General features: G+C 46.9%; 1 protein-coding gene across 5 annotated transcripts in view; it reads right to left on the reverse strand.

The window, feature by feature from the left end:
• Window positions 1-18,996, reverse strand: part of LOC144822995 (3-galactosyl-N-acetylglucosaminide 4-alpha-L-fucosyltransferase FUT3-like) — a 1,018,227-nt gene that overhangs the window by 338,199 nt on the left and 661,032 nt on the right. The gene's annotated exons all lie outside the window — the stretch shown is intronic.

The following is an 18,996-nucleotide window of genomic DNA, read 5'->3' on the forward strand; positions in this document are numbered from 1 at the left end:
TTGGAAGAAGGGATGCTACTGTCATTGACAGACAATCACAGCATCTGGGATACAGTTAAACCTACAGCAATATACTCGGCCACATTAATTACAACCCAGACTGCGCCAGCATGGCCCCAAGAGAGGCCTGGCTGTCAGATGCATTAAAGTTTACACATGCCCAGTACCTCCTGAACCAGATCCGAAGCAGGTTATTAGAAAGCTTTTGAAACGTGTCAGAGAATTATTCAGCAGCAGCCGAGGTGGTGGTTTTTCAGTCACCTCATTAAAAATGCTTTAATTTTATCGGTGTATAAAATCACGTATTTATTGTATTCCTCATGTTTCCCTACATTTCTACTAAATAAGAAAAATAATAATAATTAAGAAAAAAGTGGCGGTAAATACAGGGCAAACACTTATTAGCTGAGAATTAGCAGGCACGATTATTTCTTCTTTTGAGGTAAGCACTGTTATGGAAATATACATTATCCCTGTTTTCAGAGATGTCAGTATAAATATTGAAGGCTACATGGTGGAAATCTCTACTAAAATGCTCTCGAGTGCCATGCATATTAAATTTAAAATAAATAGTAGCACAAAATGTAGTCAGTCTAATGCTAACATTTCCAAAGAAAGTAAAACATATGCACGAGGCAAATTGAATAAGGGCGAAACAAGGATGGAAAAACACGTAACAAAAGAGAGATAGAAAAGAGATGGGAAGAAAGGAACAAGGAATGAAGGGTACTCTGTTCAAAAAAATTCCCTCGAACCTTTCTAGAAAGGGTGCAGATTACACAAGGAATGCGCAAAGTGGAGTTTTAATTTAGACAGCCTAGGGAAAATCACTCATGTTGCAATTTAGGAGAAACAGAATAAAAAAAACATGTGTGCTTATACTAAATGCGATTCTGCGACAGTACCAGAAAATAAAGGGTCAGGGCATTTAAAAACACATCTAGTGCAGAGCCAGCTGCCGTCGGCACCCCGTACAACCAGGCCACATAAACACACGGTTTTCTTCTAAACTGTGGAGTGGAGTGGCGTGGCTCACTGGTTAGAGGCGGCAGACCCGGGAGCAGAGGACGGCCTGGGACCAGGGTTCAATTCCCGACGTGGCAGGGTCTTGGACCAGGGTCAACGGACTCGATCATTCTCGCCTCGGTGCCTACTCTAACTAGGGATCACACTCAGCAACTCTGGGCATTAGCTTGCCTCATCTCCACAACGGCCCCCCACATACGCCGGGGATGCCTGGTTTCACCTTGGAGATACCCAGTAAGGACCATCTCACAGGGAAAGCCAGGAGGGGTTCCCCAGTGGTCTACATCGCAGAGATACACCTTCGGGAGTCGATTCTAGCGCTTTAGAAACCCTCAATCAACTGTCTGCTGAAAGACTATTGTGCGAGACCTGTTCATGTTACTAAGACAATACTATTGTCTTAGTAACATGGACACGTCTTGCTTCACTGACTTGAACTGTAGGTTGCAGCAGATGCCAGGAGCCTGTACAACAATGCCAGGAGCCCATACAACTCACTGAGCTATTTTCCCAGTGTGGCTCCAGTTCAGCACACACACTCCACGCAAAATCAAGGGACAAAGGTAACATTGCAGATTTAACATGTGGAGCAATTATACATTCGGCTCTGCTCCTGGTTTAGATGATCATGAAGCTTGCATCTAAAGCCCAGGCCAGGCCCCATGATGCTGTGTCTCGGTCACGGGGATGATGATTACTGCTAGCTACCCATGAATGCACAAAAGAATACAGCTTTGTGTGGACCCCAAAAACAACCAACATTCTTTATGACCCTGCTAGTGAGCAACACGCCATGTAACCCACTGGTTACTACGACACTTAGGATTCATTCAGGACTTCTACACCACACAGACACTCTATGCATGGATGCTTGCACGCACCACTTGACTGTAATGTGCAGTGGGCTGTGTTGGATGTTTTCTGGGTATCGTAACACACCTTAGTCATAAATAGTGGAGTGCAATAATAATAAATAAACAGTTAATAACGTATTGCACAAATTCTGACTTTACTTTAGAAACTCTGAAAGTCACTCCCGCCCTTGGAAATAAAATGAAAGGCTCACAGAAAAACAGTGCTCTCTATTGAAAATGGGCCGCATTCCCAAAAGAACTAACGAACTTGAGCTATCTGCAGATTGTCTTTAAAAACAATATTGCGCGTGCAGCATTTATATCTGTTCTGGCGCAGCAGGCCCGCCATGGCCGCTGGCCTGTGTCTAATATCACAGAGACTAACGCTATTGTGTCAGATAAGAAAGATTTCATTATAAATTCTAGTCGCTGCATTGGCTCAACATCCAGTGAATCTGGCCAAATCACTTAATCTCCCCGTTCCTGCCAAAAATGAATGTGTGCATCTGTAATGTAAGTGGTGCTCGTGTAAAGTCTCCCTGACCCTACAGTCTAATATGCGCTATATAAAAAAGTGCAAAAAAATAGAAAATCAAACAAACAGGCTTTGCTGCTCTTACCCGTTTTACATGAACATATTGCTGCACTCGGGAAAAGTTTGAGAAAATGCATTATAGCTTTAACAATAACTGCCTTGATTATAAATTAGGTTAACTACATGAGATAGTTTCTAGCAAAGAAACAATTGAATCCTGAAGAAACGTTGTTAATTAATGAAGCAAACAGATTTTTTATCATTTACATTGCCTTCAGAAACAATGGAGCATATTGATTTGTCTGAAGATCAATGACATATTCTCGATTTCAGGGCATAGAAATGCTGTCAGTGTAGAAACAGGCCACCTTTAGGCTGCCTGTCACGCTTTCCAGCTGCCCGCTGTGAATTTCTGTTGGAACAAGGCTAGTTCCGACTCTGCCTCCCAAAGTGTTGACACCTGCTTTGTGCATCAGCACGGGCCCGCTGACAAGCGGTGGACCTCTCTCAAGCCTTGTTCCGACAGAAATTCACAGCGGGCAGCTGGAAAGCGTGACAGGCAGCCCTACAGCTTCGAACAACAACCCACATGGGAAAGTACATATTGTTTTAATTTGGCACAATGCTCAAAGCGGACTCACTTGAGAAATACCGTTTGGCACTACGAGACCCAGAAGGCTAGGAGAGTGGCCACGCCCACTCAGGCAGGTCTTGGATTTATCTTGTGCACATGAACTGCGGCTTTGACATTAATTGCCTGACAGCCACTGAGGAAGGGAAGAATTTCCTGAAACGCGTTTGGCACTATGGAGGTTTTCGTTTCTGTTGGGAGCCTGTTTGCAAGCTGCTCGAATGAAAATAAAAGTGAATTATTGCACTGCCGGTGGCTTCTCACTTTTTGGGGCTAACTTGTGTTTGGAATGAATGTATGTATGTATATATATATATATATATATATATATATATATACACACATCAGAAATTACACCCATTTGAAGAAGATCCTAAAACTGCTGTAATGTACCAGAAAAGGGAAGGTCACTGCCCTAGTAAAAAGTAGTAACGGACAGCCAATCCTCATAAAAAACTGTTTTGAGAATAGGCGTGGTTTATGTTCTGCATGAAACAAGTTAACTCCCAGTCTCAGTTTGAAATGTAAATTAAGAAAATCATATCTCGTTACCTGTAAACTGACTGAAATCACTGGCCTAGTGGGCATAAGCACATGCTGCAGAGATCAGATGAACTTCAGAATGCAGAGCCTGTAGACTAAGTGTGCATGAATGACAAGTGTAATGACAAGTGACACAGAAGTTCGTGATGTCGAGCTGAGGAAGAACAGAAACTCTCCTTCCTGACTTTGCCTCCAAACAGCCTGCTTTGCGAGCAATGGAGAGCTTGTATTTTTTGCATTAAGAAATCTTAGACATGGAAACTCAAACATCAGAGAAACACGCACTTCATTTATTTGATAGGGAAAAACCATAACTGACTTCGGTATTTTTTGTGTCCAGTGTGGGTTTGGTCACTCAGTTTGTTATAGTTAAAGGCAATCCAACAGAGGGTCAGTGACTGTTTGACCGCCGTTTATCACATAGATAACAATGTAATTTAGGTAGGCACTCCGAAATGAGCATTACCTAACAACAAATTGTTTACCCAGTCAGCGAAAAACGGGTTCTGCGGGCAAAGAGAAACAGAAAAAACGTAATATAGGGCTTTCCTGATGACAGACAATACAGTCAGTTCAGCTGAGCCCAGCTCGCAGTTCTACGTAATTTTCAGTCTGTCTCAGGCTGCGCTAAAACGTTATTGGATGATTAATTTTCTAATACAATCAAAACCATAACAAGTATTGCACATACCTAAGACCTCTGCCCCTTCAGAAGCTCAAGCTCCACCAAGGAAGACTCATGGATACGCGAGGACGCGTGGATGTTCAGCAAAATACTGGAATTAGACGGCATAATGCGCAACATAAAGTTTGATATCAGCGACGCTGTAAGCACAAGCACCACTGAAAATATCGTGTTCAAACCAGGCCCAAAAGACATGAAGTTAGTTCTGTCCTACATACCTCCGTGAAAACCGGGCCCATGCAGATCAGGTCGCCTCAGACAGCCTCGTGTCGTGAGCACCACAGGCCTTTCCCAGCTCTTCCTAGGGGGTGGGGCCATGGAGTCTTGCTCCCACCCCATGCTGACGTGGTAGAAAATGGGTAGGGTGCAGTGACGTACGTATTGCACCCTCCCTGATTGACAAGCAGACTTGGAAACCCAGGGCTTCTGCTTAAAGCGCCCAGGCTGCTTGCAATCAGCGAGGCTGCATTACGTCATCAGAGGGCAGCGACTTCTATTGTTGGAAGCCACCGGGGGACGGGGCTGAAATAAGCCAGCTCTTAAAATCCTGCGACGCCCCGCACATGCGCTCTAACACCACATGTGTCTGGTTTTGCCTGATCCTTGCGCAGAGCGAGGGTCGCAGGTGTAATGGATTTGGAATTCTTCTCAATAAAAAGGAAACCCTAATTGAAGCAGAAATGTAAGCGGGGCGGAGCCCTGCCGCCCTAATGAGAAAACCGCCACTGCCAACACTGTTTTTTAGCTCATGAAAACATCTTAAGCTAAAGCGCAGGTGCCACGATTGCTTAACAAGTGAAGAAATAGAATTAAAAATAAATATTTCTTAACTTTTGAAGCAACCCCTTCACTGCTAGGTCTCATCCGCCCCCCACGCCCCCCTGTGCTAAGCCTTTTTTTGGCTATTTCGCGTAATTGCGCTTAGGCCCCTGTAACTTTTTGACCACATGACGTATCCAAGCCAAATGTGGGTCCTTTTTTTCCAACATCATGGGGATTCTAAAGGTACCCAGGGTTTGTGGAGTCCCCTGGAGGGGACCCAGAAATTAGCCAAAATACAGCTACATTTAGGTTTTCTTTTAAAAAATGGGAAAAAAGGGCTAGATGAAAGTGTGGTTTTTTTCCCGGTAAATGGTATAAAAAAAGAGGTTGTGGTGCTGAAATCACAGTCTTCCCTGCTTTCAGGGACAAGCAGACTTCTGCCAGAAAACTAAACATTTTTACACAGTTTTGGCATTTTTCTGGGACATAGACTATTTTTGCTATTTTTGTGCTTTCAAGCTCCTTCCAGTTGATGGTAGAAATGGCTATGAAAGCAATAATGGATCCTGTAAAGCTAAACATTTTAGAAAAGGATACAAAATTCTGAAACCAGCAAAGGGTCATTTGTGTAGATCCTTCAAGGTTTCTTCATAGAAACTAACAGTTAAATATAGGAAAAATTGAAAATTAGTTGAAAAAAACAGCCATTTGTGTTAACGTTTTCACCTGTAACTTCTTCCAGTTATGACCGCTGTTTAAAAGCAATATATTGTTACATTTGCTGGACCATTCTGGTGTGGGAATATATAGGACTTGTAGGTTCACCAAGAACTCGATGAACCCAGAGGCAATAACTGAGCAGCGTCTTCTAATGTTTTTTTATTATGTACCGGATATATAGCAAGTATTTTGGGAAAATGTATACATGGGCAAATCGGTATGAAAGACACCTATGTATTTCTGAAATGGGAACAAAATATAGAGTTTAGAAAAAGTAGATATTTGCACATTTCCGAAATTGGGAGTACCCATACTAGCATGAGAATTATAGGTAATTTTTCAAAATGACTTCTTTTTTACACATTGTCTTTCATTTGGAAGACAGAAATGCATCGAAAGTCAATAGGTACTAACAGTTGCTCTACAATTCTGTGTTACCCTAAGTCTCCCGATAAAAATGGTACCCCACTTGTGTGGGTAGGCCTAGTGCCCTCAACAGGAAACGGCCCAAAACGCAACATGGACACACCACATTTTCACAATGAAAATGGACCCTTTTTTTGCAAAGTGTCTAGCTGTAATCTTTGAACCCTAGCTCTGCCAACACCTAGGGAAACCTAGAAAACCTATACATCTTTGAAAAATAGACACCCAGGGAAATCCAGGATGGGGTAACTTGACTTGCTCTCACCAGGTTCTGTTACCCAGAACCCCTTGCAAACCTAAAAATGTGTCCAAAAAACATATTTTCCTCACATTTCTGTGGCGGAAAGTTCTGGAATCTGTGTATATCTACAAAATTCCATGCTCCCGTATTCCCCAAAGTCTCCTGAGAAAAATGGTACCTCACATGTGTGGGTGGGCCTAGTGCCCGCGACAGGAAACGGCCCAAAACGCAAGGTGGACACACCACATTTTCCCAGTGACAAATGACCCTTGTTTTTTGCAAAGTGCATTGCTGTAGTTTTTTAACCTTAGCTCTGCCGGAACCTAGGGAAACCTAGCAAACCTATACATTTTTTAAAACTAGACACCCAGGGAAATCTAGGATGGGGGGACTTGACTGGCTCTCACCAGGTTCTGGTACCCAGAATCCCTTGCAAACCGGAAAAATTGTCTAAAAATACACATTTCCTCACATTTCTGTGGTGGAAAGTTATGGAATCTGCGTGGATCCACAAAATTCTTCTCACCCTGGGTTCCCCAAAGTCTTCCAAGAAAAATGGTACCTCACATGTGTGGGTAGGCTTAGTGCCCGCGACAGGAAACGGCCCAAAATGCAAGGTGGAACACCAAATATGCACAGTGAAAAATTACCCTTTTTTTACAAAGTGCCCAGCTGTAGTTTTTTAACCCTAGCTCTGCCGGCACCTAGGGAAACCTAGCAAACTTATGCATTTTTGAAAACTAGACACCCAGGGGAATCAAGGCTGGGGTGACTTGACTGGCTCTCACCAGGTTCTGTTACCCAGAATCCCTTGCAAACCTAAACAACTGCCCAAAAACACATTTTCCTCACATTTCTGTTGTGGAATGTTCTGGATTCTGCATGGCTCCACAAATTTCATCCACCCCTCTTTCCCCAAAGTCTTGCAAGAAAAATAGTACCTCACTTATGTGGGTAGGCCAAGTGCTTGCAACAGGAAATGGCCCAAAACGCAAGGTGGACACACCACATTTTCACAGTGAAAAATGACCCTTTTTTTGCAAAGTGCCTTGCTGTAGTTTTTTAACCTTAGCTCTGCCGGAACCTAGGGAAACCTAGCAAACCTATACATTTTTTAATACTAGACACCCAGGGAAATCTAGGATGGGGGGACTTGACTGGCTCTCACCAGGTTCTGGTACCCAGAATCCCTTGCAAACCGGAAAAATTGTCCAAAAATACACATTTCCTCACATTTGTGTGGTGGAAAGTTATGGAATCTGCGTGGATCCACAAAATTCTACCCACCCCGTGTTCCCCAAAGTCTTCCAAGAAAAATGGTACCTCACATGTGTGGGTAGGCTTAGTGCCCGCGACAGGAAACGGCCCAAAATGCAAGGTAGAACACCAAATATGCACAGTGAAAAATTACCCTTTTTTTACAAAGTGCCCAGCTGTAGTTTGTTAACCCTAGCTCTGCCGGCACCTAGGGAAACCTAGCAAACTTATGCATTTTTGAAAACTAGACACCCAAGGGAATCAAGGCTGGGGTGACTTGACTGGCTCTCACTAGGCTATGTTACCCAGAATCCCTTGCAAACCTAAACAACTGCCCAAAAACACATTTTCCTCACATTTCTGTTGTGGAAAGTTCTGGAATCTGCATGGCTCCACAAATTTCACCCACTCCTCATTCCCCAAAGTCTTGCAAGAAAAATAGTACCTCACTTATGTGGGTAGGCCAAGTGCTTGCAACAGGCAAAACGCAAGGTGGACACACCACATTTTCACAGTGAAAAATGACCCTTTTTTGGCAAAGTGCCTAGCTGTAGTTTTTTAACTCGAGCTCTGCCGGCACCTAGGGAAGCCTAGCAAACCTTTACATTGTTGAAAACTAGACACCCAGGGGATGCCAGGGAGATATGGCTTGCGTGGATCCCCCAAAGTTTTCTTACCCAGAATCCCCTGCAAACCTCAAATTTAGCTGAATAAATCACTTTTTCCACACATTTTTGTGTGGGAAAGTAGTGGCATCAGCGGGCTGACACAAATTACCTACCACTCATCGTTCCCCCGGGTCTCCCAATAAAATGGTGCCTCACTTGTGTGGGAGGCCCGAGTACCCGCGACAGGCAAGGGCCCAAAACAAATTGAGGCAACATCAAAATTGCCTATCACAAAACAACCTGGTTTTGCAAGAGGGGTCACCGGGGTTTTTTGCCCCGTGCTCGGCAAAAATGTGAGGAAAATGTGGGGTTTTAGACAAAGTTTGAGGTTTGCAAGGTATTCTGGGTAACAGAACCACCTGGTGAGAGGCACACAAGTCACCTCATCCAGGATTCCCCTTTGTGTCTAGTTTTAAAAAATGTACAGGTTTGCTAGGTTTCCCTATGTGCCGGCTGCGCTAGGGCCCAAAATCCACAGGTAGGCACATCCTCAAGAAAATTCTGTGCCTAGTGGGCTTTCTGCCGCCCTGGGGAAGGGGGAAATCGAGGGCTATTGCCCTGATATGCCCGCAAGGGGGCAGAAAGACTGTGGCTATTCTTTTGGGGGGCATGCACATTCTGGGAAGCCCCCACCCCTACTAATAGGAAAGCCAGAATAATCCCTGGCTCATAGTGGACTTTCTACCCACCCGGGGGCAGATCAGGGGCTACTGCCCCCATCTGCCTCCTGGGGGGGCAGAAAGGCTGTGGCATTTTTTTTTGGGGGGGGGCATTGGCATTCCCATTCTGGGCAACCCCCACCCCGAACTTTGGAAAGTAAAATCCCTAGTGGCTAGTGGGCTTTCTGTCCCAACCCGGGGGGGGGGGCAGATAAGGGGCTATTGCCCCATATGCCTCCCAGGGAGGGGGGCAGAAAGACTGTATAATTTTTGTTGGGGGGTGGGGGCTTTGACATGCCCATTCTGGGCAACCCCCACCCCTACCTATATAAAAAGAAATCCCTGGCACTTATTGGGCTTTCTTCCTCCCCGGGGGCGGATCAAGGGCTATTGGCCCCCATCTTCCTCCTGGAGAGGCAACAAGTCTTTAGTTTTTTTTGGGGGGGGTATGGTAGGGTCATTTGCATGCCCATTCTGGGTAGCCCCCACACCGGGCCTATAACAAAAAGAATCCCTAGTGCCTAGGGTGCTTTCAGCCCCCCAGCGTGGCAGAAAGACTAGAATTTTGTGGGGGGAAGGGTGGGGGCATTTGAATGCCCATATTTGGCAGCCCCCACACCTAAATTAATCGTTAAAAAAAAAACTGGCGTCTAGTGGGCTTTCTGCCCCCATGGGGGCAGAAATACTGCTATTGTGCAGGGGGGGGGGTTGGGGGCTTTGGCGTGCCAGTAATGAGCAGCCATCACCCCTAATTTACATAATAAAATAATTCCCTGGTTTCTAGTGGGCTTTCTGCCCCCCCCCGGGGGGGCAGATTTGGGGCTACTGCCCCCACCTGCCCCAAAGGGGGGAAGAAGGACTGGGATTTTGTGTGGGGAGGAGTGGGGGCATTGGCATGCCCATATTGGGCAGCCCCCACCCCTAATTATAATGTATAAAAAAATACCTGGTATCTAGTGGGATTTCTGCCCCCCGGGGGGCAGAAAGACTGTGTGTTTACGGCCAGGGGGTGGGGGCATTGGCATGCCCATATTGGTTAGCCCCCACTCCTAAATAAAATGTAATGAAAAATCCCTGGTATGTAGTGGACTTTCTGACCCCCAAGGGGGGCAGATTGGGGGCTACTTTTGCCCAAAATATTATGGGAGGAGCAAAGGCCCTTGCCCGAGGGGCCGCTCCCCCCTCCCTGGTGCCTAGTGGGTGGATCCCTGCTTGGGCATCCGCCTCCGTGGCGATCCCGAAGCAGGGATCCACTAGGGAGGGGGGTACCATTGGAAAGGGGAGGTTCTCCCCTTTCCAACGATACCTCTCCTGACTTTCTACATGTTCAGGGGGCTGCTATAGCCCCCTGAGCACGTAGAAAGTGGAACTGAAATATTGCAATGATGTCAGCGTGCTATGCGCGTGATCGGCATTGCAATGGAAATGTTAATTGGCCTTGGGAGGTTGGGGAAGCTCTTCCCCAACCTCCCGAGGCCAATTAAAAAAAAGGAAACTCCTTCTGCTGTCTGCAGCAGAGGGATTTAGTGCCCCTGTTCTCATGACGGAATGGTTCCGTCATGAGCACCGGAGCACCGGTATCCGTGCTTAGGCTTTGAACATCTTAAGTTAAAGCACAAATGCCGCAATTGTTTCAAAATTTAATAGACATTTTTTTTTGTTTATTTACTTTTGAAGCAATCTCAACACTCGTGTTTTAGCTTAAGATGTTCAAAGTCTAAGCATGGGTTCTGCCATAAGAAAAAGTAAATACATTTTTTAAAAGGCAATCGGCTGCACTTGGTGATCGCAAGAACAAATGGAGATGCGCAGCTGCCACTATTAGTGCTGAGCCGTGCCGCGCCACTTAAATAAAAAAATTAAAAACTGTTGCGGGAGACCATGTCCTGCCTGCAAAAGCAGGCAGGACAAAGCCCTTCAACAAAAGAGTGCTTGGAGGATGTAAATAAAGCTACAGTGTAACAACACATGTAACAGGGGGTGCCGTCATGGGAGGTAACAACAGAAGAGAGGGAAGTACTAATGAGGGACTAATAAGCCTGCTAACAAGTCAAAGGCAAAGGTTTAGAAAGGTACAGTGACAGAAGCCAATTAAAAGGATGGGCAGAGCTCCCAATCCATACCTGAGTATAGCATGTTTCGAAGAGACATTGCAAGCGCTGCCTAGGTGAGACCTATGAATGTGGCATGATGCAAATTCAGTGCTAAAGAGAAACTGGCCTGGAACATTAAGGTTGCAACGAGGATAAGTGGCGGATCATAAGTCTGGGAGGAGTTGACCCTACTTGAGGAGAAGGTGGCATCACTGATGAACAGAGTTGATTGCCGGAGTTGAGGACAGGGACAGTGCTGACCTTGAGAATCTTCAAAATGTATATGGTGAGTTAAAACATAATTAAGGATTCCAGTTTTACGTTTTTACAGATTTTACAGATAAACACAGACCGAAAACAGTTTATTTCCTGTCTGTATTTATTTTTAAAATCTGAAAAATACAGAAAAGTGTGCTTCTCGTGAGTGACTAGGATTGTAGTCCTTCATGAACTCCAGACCAGCTGCTAAGCAGATAGACACAATGGGGATGAGATCCCCTTAAATACTGGTATATGTTTACATATATTTGTATATAATGTTAATATTTACCTGTCAGAGCTGTGTTTTACCATATTTGACTGCTTAATTTGCTGAATCACAACAGGCACGCACATATAATTGCATGTTTATTAGTTAAATAAATGTGAAAATATAGTATATAAATATGGAAAAATACCAATATAATGGCCCAAAAATAAATATGGATAAAAACAGACGAAAAAAAATACCATAAAATACCATAAAACCAGGAGCCCTAAACATAATGAATGGAATATATTTCAACCTGTTTGTAATACGAGAAGGAGAGCACATATTAAAAGGACAATAACAAGTAAGCACACATAGGAAAATAGCGTACATTTAATCTAATACCCCATATAATCATACAGGGCAGGTACACCAAATTTTGCAGGAAGTCTCCATTTATTTATATAATTTTTAAAGCACACTGTCACCTATTAGATATCCTGGCGCTGAGAAAATTACAGAGGAGTGGTTCCTACTGTGTAAACAAGAATTAAGCTTGCTAAAAAAGAAAGCGTTTAACACTATTTCACAGCTTTAGGGAAGAGCCAGGTTTTAAGTGCCTTTCTAAAAAGCAGCAAGTTGGAGAAAGATAAAGGATTCTGGAAGTGTATTATATAATTGACTTGTTGCAATCATAAAGGCTCACCCCGTCTTGTTTTTCTTATTTTGGCCACATAGGCCAGACCAGCTGATGAGGAGCATAGCTTGATACAGAGGGCTTTGAACCTAATTGTTTGGCTCAATGGTAACTTTCTGGTTCTTTTCAGGGCTAATTTAGCCGCCACTGCTTAGATTATGTAGCCGATTAAGTAGGTACTTTGGGGCTCCCAGAAAACAAAGCATTACAACAATGAAGCCTGCTTAGGATGACACTACAGACTAGCAGGGCTCTAGATGATGGAGGCAGTAGCTGCAGAATCTTATGTAGTACTCCAATTAAAAAGAAACAAGACCCAACAGTTTTATTTGCGTGAGATTCTAGGCTCAATTTTTTGTCAAAGATATCCAAGAGATTTCTGACAGCCTCTGACGGAACGGGAGTCTTGTCTGACCAAACTGGCCAGAGATTAGAGGGACTTAGTTGCTGAGCTGCAAAGAAATTCAGTCTTGTTTCCATTAATCTTCAAGGAGCTCAATTTGAGCCAGCTAATATAATTCACATACTCACGGAAGGCGTCAACTGGCGTCTTATGATTTCCTTATAATGGTAGGATAAGCTGAGCGTCATCAGCATAATGACTAGGCTGATGTTGTGTGACTTAAGTGAAATCAAACAGCTTAAATATATGTTAAAGAGAATTGGGCTAATGTGATGACCCTTGTAGGATGACATCTTGAACAATCCTAAACTCAGAGCGGAAAGGTGGTAATGGCTCCGCGTAGTATCTATCGGACAAGTAAAAATCAAGCCACTTCGCTACCGTGCCCCTGCCCTCAATCAAGGTTAATCTACCGAAGAGCATATAGTGGTTTACGGTATCGAACGTGGCAGACAGACCTAATAAGATTAGTACCCTTGATTGATAGTTGTCAACTCTAATTCTAAGGTCAACAATAGTGGACAGCAAAGCTGTTTCAGCCCCATGGCAAAGCTGATTCATCCCATGGCTTGGGCGAAAACCGAATAGTTCTTCTTCTAAAATTTGGTTGATTTCTAAAAACTGAGCTAATGTTTTGCTAACAAAACGTTCCAGAATCTTTACAAGATATGTAGAAGAGAAATTGGTCAGTAGTCACTTAAGATTGTAGGGTTCAGCATTGACATTTTTTTTTTCACAACAAATTTTTTATTGGTTGATTAGGCAAGGCAAGCACGTGGCTCCCCACAGCCGGAGATTACCACCACATATCATAACACATTTCAGTTTTGTGCATACCTTAATCAATGAAAGAGGATAAAACAAACCCCCCCACCCCTACCTCCACCCCTCGCCCCAACCACCCCGCTGCCCTTCTACCCACCCCTTATCCCTCCCTAACCCCTTGCACATGATCACAACAAGCTATCAGTACTTGGCATTAGTGTGCTTGAGAGGGCGCAACCCTTCAGGCTTCAGGGTCCTCCACAACCTGCATATCATCTTCTTGGTCCGTCGGGGGTTCCAGAAGCAGCCCCCTATACTCCGCCCAACGTTTCCAGATTTTATAGTGTTTGCGGGGGCATCCTCTGGCCTCAAACACTGGGCGCTCCAACCCCATGAAGTAATCTAGACCCGCCTTCCATGCACACAGCGGGGGGGCTCTTGCTCCCTTCCACGCCCTAGCTAGATCTCCCTTTGCGACCACCAATCCCAGTAAAAGCAGGTGGCGCTTGTAAATATTCCCCCCAACCCCTTCCAGTACATGAAGGAGCCCTAATCGGGGGGTGCGGGGCAGATCCCACCCCAACACCTCAGACAAGCATCCCCAAACACCACTCCAGAATCTATTCAGGCCTGCACACGACCACACGGTGTGCAAAAGGGTACCTCTCTCAGCACCACAGCGCAGGCATTCCGGCGACACGATCAGACCCGCCTTCCACAGTCGTTCCCGGGTGTAGTAGGCCCTGTGTAGGTATTTAAATTGCATAAGCCTGAGTCGTATTGCTATTGCTGTCCCTCTCGGGGATTCTAGCGCCTCCCTCCAATCATCCTCATCTAGCGGTCCAACATCCCTCTCCCACGCCTCCTTAAGGGGAAGCAGGGAGGAAGAGCAGTGTGTCACCAGTGTTTGGTATATTTTAGACACTTTCTTATCTCCCAGGTCGCCCATGAAGACCTTCGCCTCTATGGGGCTGAATTCCGGCAACGACTCCAGACCCACGAGACTAGGCTCCAGGGCATGCCGGAGCTGCAAATAGCGAAAAAATTGTGTCTTGGGCATTTGGAACTCAGTACTAAGCTCCTGGAAGGACTTGAGGGCGACCCCGGTCAGCATGTGTCCTAGCGATGAAATCCCAACCGCATCCCATCCATCAAACCCCTGCAGCGAGGCCAGCTCGGGGAGCCTCCTGTTCTTCCATAACGGGGTCTCCGCTGTCAATCTGCCCCACCAACCCATGCGACGCAACGCCTGCCGCCATACTACAAATACCACCTGTGCGGTACGTGGCAGCCCGCGCCTCAATTTGGCAGAGTACAGAATCGTGTGCAGCGTATTGTCGCCCATTAACGAGCGCTCTAGGGCATAGGCGGGGTCTCTTCTGTCCCCGTACCACCACTCGTTGAGTACCAATAAGTGGGAGGCCTGATAATACGACAACAGATCCGACGTGGCCATACCACCACAGTATGTGGATAGGAAGCATGTTCGCAACGCCACCCTAGCCGCCCCTTCAACCCAGAGAAAGCGGCCTAGAACAGAGTTAACCTGGCGAAACCACTGGGGCGCGATGGGGTGGGGGTGGTTCTGTATCTGGTATAGGAGGCGTGGGAGCGCGACCATCTTAAAGATTGCCGATCTGCCAAATATGGTAAGAGGCATTCGAGACCATGTTTTGATATCCGTCTGGACTTTTTCCCACACCGGTACTACGTTGCGTTCCCACGCAACATCGGCGGATTCAGTGAGGAACACTCCCAGATATTTCAGTCCCCCAGCCGCCACCAGCAATGTCGCTGCCCAAGGGTCTGCCTCCACTCCACCTCCCAACACCCACAGAGTGGACTTTCGCGGGTTTAGAGACAGGCCCGAGACCTCGCCGAAGATGCGCATGATCTCCAGGACTCGGGGGCCCGACCTGCGCAGGTCTGTAAGAAAAAAGAGGACATCGTCCGCATATAATGCAATTCTGTCTGTGATGTTTCCTCCCCATTCAAAGCCCCGCATCTGCGCCTCGATACGCACCCAAGAGGCCAGAGGCTCCATCACTAATGCAAATAAATATGGAGAGAGCGGGCACCCCTGTCGGGTCCCGCGGCCAATCGAGAATTTCTCGGAGACCGCCCCGGAGACTCGCACAGACGCCGTGATATCGGTGTACAGCAGTTTGACGTATGAGATGAACACTGGGCCCAGGTTTAAGTGCGGCAGGAGCGCAAACAGGTAATTCCAGCTGACCGAGTCAAAGGCTCTATCTATATCCGCCAGCAGTAGGGCCGCACCTTCTCCCCTGGCCCCCATAGCATTGATCGCCGCTTGTGCCCACCTGATATTATGCCTTGTCGTCCTATGCGGCATAAAGCCGGCCTGATCCGGATGGACCAGGTCAGTCACATACGGAAGCAGTCGGTTCGCCAAGGCTTTGGCCAGCAGCTTGGCCTCGAAATTGAGTAGGGAGATCGGGCGATAGGAGTCCGGCCTGTCAGGGGGCCTACCGGGCTTCTGAAAGACCACCACTTCGGCATGTCGCCAATCAGCAGGCAGTCTACCCTGTGATCGTGCCACCTCCAGCGCGGCACGGTAGTGGGACCCCAGTTGGAGATGGAAGGTTTTATAAAATTCGCATGGGAAGCCACTAGGTCCAGGTGCCTTCCCTGTATTAAGCTGTCCCAGCGCGTCTCCCAGTTCCTCCGCCGTAAGGGGAAGGTCTAGAGCTTTCCTGGTTTCGTCAGAGACCGTCTTCGGAGGCAGGTCTCCAATAAACTTATCGATCTCATCGACCGAGAGAGAGTCCCGTGTAGCGTATTGCTCCTTATAGTAGAGGGCAAAGCTCGCCGCCAGCTCCGACGGGTCCATGAGCACCACACCGTTTCTGTCGGCGAGGCCCGGAAGTGTAATCGGTTGGAAGGTACGCTGGCACAGTCTATGAAGCATAGTACAGGATTTGTCCCCCCATTGGTAAATTCTGCTCCGCGTGGCCAGCCGAGCCAGTCGAGCCTCGTCCAGTAGCACAGAGGTGTATGATTGTTGCGCCTGCAGGAGCAACCTTACCGCCACCTCGTCCCCTTCCTCCCGACACCGCCGTTCCAGACTTCCCACCTGCGCCGCCGCCTCAGTAATCGCTTCCCTACGCTTACTGCGCGCTGCCGCACACCATGCAATATCCACCCCTCTTAAGGTGGGCTTCATGGCCTCCCAGACCACGACTGCATCTATCTCCTCCACCAGGTTCTCCCTCCAATAGTGCGCAATCGCACCTCGCAGGTGTTGAACATAGTCGGCCTGTTGAAGGTGCCATGGGGACATTCTCCAGCGGAACGGTTGACGTGCCCTCTGCAGTCCCATCCTAACGGCTACCGGGGAGTGATCCGAAAATCCTCTAGGCAATATCTCGGCCTCCCACACCCTGTCAAGAAAAGCATGGAGCATAAAGATATAATCTAGGCGTGAAAATGAACCATGCACAGCCGATACATACATAAAGTCTCGCGCCCTGGGATGCATATGTCGCCACACATCAACCCAGCCCATCCCATCCACCATTGCATTCAACCGAGTAGGGGCAGCCGCTGTCAACCCCCCCTGCAATCTCCGACGATCCAGACATACATCCATAACATCATTCCAGTCACCCCCCAGCACTGCCAAGGATTCCGGGATGTCCGCCCACACTGCAAACAACTTCTCAGATAGGGACCATTGCAACGGGGGAGGGGCATAGACACTACCAAAGACCACTGGCTCCGTCCCCACCAACCCTTTAATAAAAATGTATCGACCCTGTGGGTCAGACCACTGTTTCTCATGGACGTACGCCAGCCTGCGGTGTACCAGCATAGCAACCCCTCTGGACCCCCTCGAGAATCCAGCATGATACACCTGTTGATAACCAAACCTCTGCAGGCTAAGCACTTTCGTCCCCAACATGTGAGTTTCTTGCAACAAGAGGACATCCGCTGCCTCCCTCTTCCCCCACCGCAAGATAGCGCCCCGTTTGATCTTATCAAGCATCCCCCTCACATTCCAAGATATCACTCGTATGGACTCCCTGGGGAGCCCCGACGGCGGTGTGTCAGCCATTATCAAACGAAATGGGCCCATCTAGCCTCCAGCGCCACGCCCCATCACACATCCCAAGCATCAGCAAAACATTAGAAATCACGTGCATTCCACCCCTTCCACCCTCACTCCCCGTGACAACAACAACCCCCTCCCCCACCCCTACCCCAACCAACCCTTCCCAGGTCCACCCCTCCTTCCCTTCATGCCCCCCACCCCTATACCTCATAGAACTCTGAAGTATCTGTCGCGGCATGGGTATCCTCGGGCCCAAAACGTAGTGCCCAAGGTCAACCATACCAATGGATGAACAATAGTTACTTACCTGTAAACAGGTGGTTCTCCAGTATTGGTGTCTTTCATAGATTCACATGCCTGAATCATTCCCCGTCGTCGGAGTAGGAGTCTCACGGTATATAAAAAAGCAATAAATGCCATAAAATATATAGCAAATATTAGAAATACCAAACCAGGAAGTAAGTAGCACCAGCTACAGTAGAAAAAACTTCCACACTCGTGCCCATCCCAGTCATTATGTGTTAGTCCAAACTGCAGCCAATCAGGCGACAGCACCCACCAGAATGTTCTCCCCAGAGGCTCAGGCTCTCAGATTTTCTCGCACGGGAGTGAAACCCCATGATATCCGAGTGAGTCTCTGGGGGGAGGCGGGCGGGTTGCATGTGAATCTATGAAAGACACCAATACTGGAGAACCACCTGTTTACAGGTAAGTAACTATTGTTCTTCTCCAGTATTAGGGGTGTCTTTCATAGATTCACATGCCTGAATCAGAATAGTAAGCAATACTCATAATATAATGCTCGTAGACGTCAGAATGGCATATAAATATATATATATATATGTATACAGTATACATGTAAAACAAAATCCATAAACATCTGACAAAACGTCTAAAGAGCATGAAAGTGGAGGTGGAAACAGAGGCTCACCTTATTTGAAAAGATTACGCAGCACTGCTCTTCCAACCGAAGCATCTGCGTCGTCCGCTGAATCCAGACAGTAATGTCTAGTAAAGGTGTGCCTGCTAGACCACGTAGCAGCTCTGCAGATCTGTCGAAGCGGCACACCAGCAAAAAGGGCAGTGGAAGAGCTAACCGCCCTTGTAGAATGCCCTCTTGGCAAGGCCTGTAAGGGCCTACCGGCTTGTTGATGACAAAGTCCAATTGTAGAGGAGACACATCTAGCAATGGTCTGTTTTGAAACTGCACAGCCCTGACGCTGCCGTCCATAAGCCACGAACAGCTGGTCCGTCTTGCGGATGGTAGATGTTCTTGATAGGTAAAATTTTAGGCATCTCCTAATATCCAGCGAATGCAGTGCTCGTTCAGCTGGGGATTGCGGGGCTGGAAAGAAAGTCTTGAGGATAACCGGCTCATTTAAATGAAAATCCAAAGGCACTTTTGGCATGTACGTTGGATTAGTACGTAGTACTACAGAGTCAGTGGTAAATTGGATGAAAGGCGATTTAGATGTGAATGCCTGAAT

Source organism: Lissotriton helveticus, chromosome 3_1 (assembly GCF_964261635.1).
Source record: "Lissotriton helveticus chromosome 3_1, aLisHel1.1, whole genome shotgun sequence".
Lineage (NCBI taxonomy): Eukaryota > Metazoa > Chordata > Amphibia > Caudata > Salamandridae > Lissotriton > Lissotriton helveticus.